Genomic DNA, 6,038 nt, shown 5'->3' on the forward strand with positions numbered 1-6,038 from the left:
CTGTGCTGTCAAACACTGGCCTTGAGTCTAATCTCGTGTTTAGTCCCTGCACTGTTATCAATTGAGTCTCTTGGAAATTATCTTTTAGAGGAAATTCAGAATTACACTGCCTTCCTTTCCTCCTCTGGATGTCAGTTTATGAATAATATCAGGAACGGTACCTCCTCCTTCTTTCCCTGTTGGTTAATTACAGCAGCTTTTGAGTACTTTGAGTACCCATGGGTAACCAGCATACTCCTATTGCTAACTCTGTATGATGTGCTTTTTCTTCTCTCTCAAGTTAAACAATTAGTTAAGGATACCACCCAGGAATGCGTCCTGAGACAGTGTGGTGGTGGGTGGCAAGGTGTGTGGGAGGATATGGGCAGATACCTGTCACGGTTGTCTCCCCCGATGGCTTTGAACTTCACCCCTGAACAAGTGAGAGATCCTAAGAAACTGCTAGAATGTTTGAAAGCCGTATGCCCTGACCCTGGCAATGCCGGAGAACGACAGCTTGCAGCACTCTGCTGGGGCCTGGCCTACGCCTATCAAACGGTACTTAACACTGCCCAGCACCCTCAGGGGGAGGAGGAGGACTCCGAATCTGATGACGAGACAGCACACACTGTGTCTGACCCAGAGGACCAACCATCTACAGTATCAGACACCCCCACAGCCAAGACAAAACAATGGCAGGGGAAGTCAGCTCGGACAAAAACCATATATGAATCAGAAACCACCCGACCCCTATCCCCGAGTGAGTTGCGATACATACGAAAGGATTTCAGTCGTCACCCCGGTGAGCACATCCTCACCTGGCTGCTTCGATGCTGGGACACTGGGGCCAATATGCAGAAACTACAAGGCAAGGAAGCCAAGCAGCTGGGGTCCCTCTCTGGAGAAAGGCTCATTGACAGAATAATTGGGAGAGAGGCTCGGGTTCTCAGCCTCTGGAGGCGACTCCTGACAGCTGTTAAAGAAAGGTATCCCCGCAAGGAAGATACTGTATATCAACTAGGCAAGTGGACCACCATGGAGAAAGGTCTACAGCAACTGAGGGAACTAGCTGTGCTGGAGATGGTTTGTAGTGATTTAGACAACGCCCAGACACCTGAAGATCCTGATGATGTCCAGTGCACGCCGTTCATGTGGTGCAGGTTTGTGTGGGGTGCACCATCATCACATGCCAGCACGCTGGCAGCAATGAGTTGGAAAGGTGGTATGGGATCAACAGTGTATGCTGTGTCCAGACAGCTTCAGCAATATGAAGATAATCTCTTTGCCCCAGTACGGGCCTTAACCGCGGCTGTAGAGAAACTGTCCCAAAATGTCCACCGCTTTGAAGAATGTACATCCTCCTCCTCAGCCAGAGGGAGAAATATTTCAGCAATGCAGAATCGGTGTTTTCCTGCTCGAAGGAGAGAGTACCCGAGACGCACACCACGTGGCACCTTGTGGTTTTACCTGCATGAGCACGAGGAAGATATGAGGAACTGGGGTGGTGAACCTACCTCGACCCTGGCAGCTCAAGTACATGAACTGCAAGGAAACACGGCAGCAAAAAGGGTGTCTCGTAGGAGAACTGCTGCTCTGGTTTCTGTTGGGCAGTCCCCCAGAGGGAGTAGAAGGGCTGATGCTACTCTTGACCCTGATGGATGGACCTCCGCTTCGCATCGGGAAGAATTAAATGACAGATACTTCTACTAGGACTAGAGGGGCCCTGCCTCTGGCCAGGCAGAGGAAAGGGACAACCGGATTTATGGGACTGTGTGGATCTGATGGCCTGGCACATCGGAACCACAGGAATATAATGCTCTATTGGATACCGGCAAAGAGTGTACCCTAATGCCATCAGGCTACCAAGGGGCAGAACTCATCTGTATATCTGGAGTGACATGGAGTTCCCAACAGCTAATTGTATTGGAGGCCAAAGTGAGCACAACTGGGAAGGAGTGGCAAAAGCACCGTACATCCTTGGCATAGACTGCCTCAGGAGAGGGTACTTCAAGGACCCAAAAGGGTACCTGTGGACTTTTGGTATAGCTGCCTTGAGCACAGAGAAGATTAAGCAGCTGTCTACTCTGCTTCGACCCTCAGAAGACCCCTCTGATGTAGGATTGCTGAGGGACCTGCACAGGAAATCCAGTTCTTGGGGGTAAAATGGCAGGATGGAAGCCACCACATTTCAATGGATGTGATCAACAAAATAACTGCTATGTCTCTACCAACTAGCAAGAAGGAAACACAAGCTTTCCTAGGCCTGGTGGGATTCTGGAGAATGCATGTGGCAGGCTATAATCAGCTTGTGAGTCCTCTGTGTCAAGTGACTCGAAAGAGGAACTATTTCATGTGGGGCCCCGAGCAACAACAGGCCTTTGAAGAAATCAAACAAGAAATAGCTCATGCAGTAGTCCTAGGGCCTGTCCGTACCAGACCAGCTGTGCAAATCATACTTTACACTGCAGCTGGGGAGCATGGCCTCACCTGGAGCCTCTGGCAGAAAACCCCAGGAGAAACTCGTGGTCGACCTCTGGGGTTCTGGAGCCAGGGTTATCAAGGATCAGAAGCCAATTACACCCCAACTGAAAAGGAAATACTGACAGTGTATGAGGGGGTTTGAGCCTTTTCAGAAGTTGTTGGTACAGAAGCACAGCTCCTCTTGGCACCACGGCTATCTGTGTCACTCTTTGTTCAAAGGGAAAATCCCCACTACACACCATGCAGCTGACGCTACGTGGAATAAGTGGGTAGCGAAAAGAGAAACCTAACTGCCCAGGAATCCTGGAAGAGATTGTGGACTGGCCAGAAGGCAGAGATTTCAGAATATTGACAAAAGAGGTAACTCATGCTGAAAAGGCACCATCATATAATGAGTTGCCAGAAAACAGAAAGCAGTATGTGTTGTTCACTGGCGGATCCTGCCGTGTGGTAGGGAGCCATCGGAAATGGAAAGCTGCTGTGTGGAGTCCCACACGACGAGCTGTGGAGGCCATGGAAGGGGAAGGTGAGGCAAGTCAGTATGCAGAAGTGAAAGCCATCCGACTGACCCTAGAAATTGCCGAAAGATAAAAATGGCCAGTACTGTATCTTTACACTGATTCGTGGATGGTGGCAAATGCTCTGTGAGGGTGGCTACAGCAATGGAAACAGAACAACTGGCAGCGCAGTGGGAAACCTATCTGGGCTGCTGCATTGTGGCAAGATACTGCTGCCTGGGTAGAAAACCTGGCTGTAAAAGGTGCATCATGTAAATGCTCACGTGCCCTAGGGTCACACCACTGAAGAACATCAGAATAATGAAGAGCTAGACCAAGCTTCGAAAACTGAAGCGGCTCGGGTACAACTGGACTGGGGACGTAAGGGTGAGCTTCACACACCATCATGGGCCTGGAAAGGCACGTGCTGTGGCATCAGGGTACACCAGAAAGAATTGAGTCCGACAATGAGAGTCACTTCCAAAACAAACTTGCCACCTCCTGGGCCAAGAGCCATGGTATTGTGTTGGTGTATCCCATCTCCTATCACCCACAGGCCTCTGGGAAGGTTGAGAGGTACAAGGTTAAAGACCATGTTAGGAGCATTGGGTGCTGGGACATGGAAACAATGGGACATAAATCTACCAGAGGCCACTTGGCTAGTTAACACCAGAGGGTCTGACAGCCGTGCTGGTCCTGCTGAAACAAAACCCCTACACACTGTGAGAGGAGCCAAAGTCCCTTTTGTGCCTGTAGGGAAGTAGTTGGGGAAGGTGGTGTGGGTTGCTTCTGCCTTGGGAAAAGGCAAACCCACTCGTGGGATTGTCTTCGCCCAAGGACTGGGGTACACCTGGTGGGTCATGCAAAAGGATGGGGATATCAGGTATATGCCTCAATGAGATTTAACCTCGGGAGAAAACTAATCTGTAATCTAAGTTATGTGTTGTAGGAAGACACTGCAGGATCGATGACAAGTCAACTTCACAAGGAACCTGGCAAGTGCAGCAATGACTCAAGCTAAGCTGGTGCTGGCATCCAGAAATCCAACTCCACTTGCCATGAGTGACCACTTTGACAGATGAAGAATAGATCATCAACAGTTCTTATGAACATTTTGGGGAGAGGCCTATGGATTGAGAAGAAGTACCTATCTATAAATCTGTTAAAGGACAGGGAACAATGGTGATGAGAATACTTATATATTAAATCACATGGGATAGAGTATGACACAAATCTTATGGAATGAGGGGTGGAGGTTGTGCTGGCTCTGGCTGGGATGGAGTTGGATGGGTCTGGCTGGGATGGAAAAAGGAAGAAGGGAGGGGTGGGCTCTCATGAAAGCATCTGTCTTCCCAAACAACTGCTACGTGTGTCAAGGCCCTGCTTCTAGGATGTGGTTAAGCATTGTTCATGGATGGGAAGTACAGAGTAATTTCTTTCCTCTCTTTGTGTGCTTTCACACAGCCTTTTTTTTTTCCCTCTTTCTTTTCCCTTTAGTTAAACTATGTAATTTTCTCTTAATAATAATTTTCCCTTAATAATTATTTTCCCTGTAATTAAATTTTCCTTATCTCAACCTGTGATTTTTTTTTTGTCTTATTCCTCTCCTCTTCTGAGGAGGGGGAGTGAGAGGTTGTTGTGGAGTTCAGCTGCCTAACAAGATAAAACCACCACGCTTGCATACCACATTAAGCTGTTCCAGTAAGACTGGCCTCACAGCTGATCCAGCTGACTTTTGTTCTTTTCTGAGGAAGTGAGTTTAGAAAAGGGAGGAGGATTGCAAAATGACATGCACTGCTCTTGTTCCCAGTCTAAGCTGTGAGCTAGAGCTGCCTGCAGGATGGTAAGCCCATTTCACAGAGACTTTCACATTTAGGAAAGCTGTTTTTAATCTGCATGAGAACGAAATCAGGGTTCTTCAATATGCAAGCATAACCAAAAAGAGAAGAGAAACAGAGATGTCTTGAGCACAAAAAATGAAGACGGGGCAACCTCAAACTCTTTGTCTTCACTAAAAATCTTAGGGAATTGTTCTCCAGCTGCATCAGCCAAAATAGACACGTGGTCAAACTGTCAGTATCACAAGAGTATTCACGTTCTCAAGAAAACACTAAAGCAACAGTAAAACAAAAAACACTAAAGCAACAGTAACTATTTCAAAGGAAATTTTGGTAAAAAGATGTGTAAATGAAGAGGGTCCTCACTCTTCTTCCTGCTTTCCTTCTTTCTTAATTAAAAAAAAAAAAGGCATAGCAATTAAAGTAATAGCAAAGCTGATAGTTTAATGCTTTGTGGATCAACTCTGTTCAGCTAGAGTGACAATTCTTTGCCCTTGGTCCTTTCTCTTTGCATACAGAAGGAGAGAAGTCAGATACCAGTCAGGGAACCTATTTAACAGCACCCACATTCAGAGTATGCTTTCTTACCTCCTGGATGGTAAAGAATCATCACAGAAAGCAGTACACCTCCATTTACACTGACTAAGAGTCAGGGTATTTTGGGGTAGGCACTTGCTTAGGTGCTTGTTTCCTTTAACCCTATGACTCCTTCCCTTAGTTGACACTGCAGCCACCAGGACTTCAACCAATATAAGGAAGAGCATTAGCTGTACAAGCTGTAATGAAATCAATGGAAAAACGGAAAATGCCCTCACTTCGTGGTGTTGTGTGATTATTATTTTTTTTTTCCATAGAGTTATGTTTATGGACAGCCTGTTTTTTGACCTGAAGTGGGCATCTCTGCGTGCTCTCCCATGACAGATATTTTAAGCATCTTAATCTAAGTATTTACACTGTTTATGACAAAGCAGACATACAAATCCCTTAGAAAGCAGCCCTCATATCCATCTGGTCCATCTCTACACTGGCCTCTGCACCCTATGGAGCAGCATTGGCTCTCTCGTCGTGCTGGGGCAGTGATGAGGATGGTCTGTCCCTCAGTTTGTCATCTCTAAAGCAGTGGGAACTCTGTTTGGCTGGCTCACAGAGGTGTTGTCAGGCTGGCTAGCTGTGTTTATAGGGCTTACAATCATACGACGTGCTTGTCTGGGAGTGCTTGAGACCAGAGGAGTGAGTGAGGAGC

This window comes from Aythya marila, assembly GCF_965140915.1.
Source record: "Aythya marila genome assembly, chromosome: 2".
Lineage (NCBI taxonomy): Eukaryota > Metazoa > Chordata > Aves > Anseriformes > Anatidae > Aythya > Aythya marila.